Source organism: Acanthisitta chloris, unplaced genomic scaffold, assembly GCF_000695815.1.
Source record: "Acanthisitta chloris isolate BGI_N310 unplaced genomic scaffold, ASM69581v1 scaffold9160, whole genome shotgun sequence".
Classification (NCBI taxonomy): Eukaryota; Metazoa; Chordata; class Aves; order Passeriformes; family Acanthisittidae; genus Acanthisitta; species Acanthisitta chloris.
This window is the reverse complement of record NW_008653332.1, coordinates 37,249-37,838: the sequence shown is the minus strand read 5'-3', so window position 1 is coordinate 37,838 and position 590 is coordinate 37,249.

Below are 590 nucleotides of genomic sequence, written 5' to 3'. Positions count from 1 at the left end.
GGAGGCTGAAGGCATCCAGTTATTTTGAGCCTAGTCTTTGCTGAAGCACCCTTTTTGGAGTTATTATGCCCTTCCAGCTTCACACATCGCTCAGTCTGTACCCTAGAAAACCACAAGTCAGCAAGTCAGGTAATTTGAGGTGGAAACACATAAATCTGAGCGATCAGAACACCCGAGTTGAACTGAAACAGCTCAGCGAAGTGTCTAAATTGTATTCCCTGAGAAATGGTCCATAATTCTTATGTGGATGAGCACAGACAGTGCCCTGGGGTAGCCAATGGGGCCTAGAACTTCAGGGATAGGGGAAGAGACAGGAATGAGTGGGTCAATACAAACTTCTCTTAGGGATGCAACATGGTTCACTGAGGGCTAACAGCCTAAATGTAACAGTGTAGCTTAGCCTAATGGGTAAGTATCACATGCCAGATTGGAGGAAGGTTAAAGGACCAGAAAGCAAACTTCTGGATGGACTGTGCTCCCACAACACATTACCTTGTGCTTCCCTACATGCTTCCCTACCCTGTATTAGAGGCTGTCAGGGACTGGAAAAAAAGTTGTCTGGCTCAAAACAACCAGTTGGGAAAATGGGG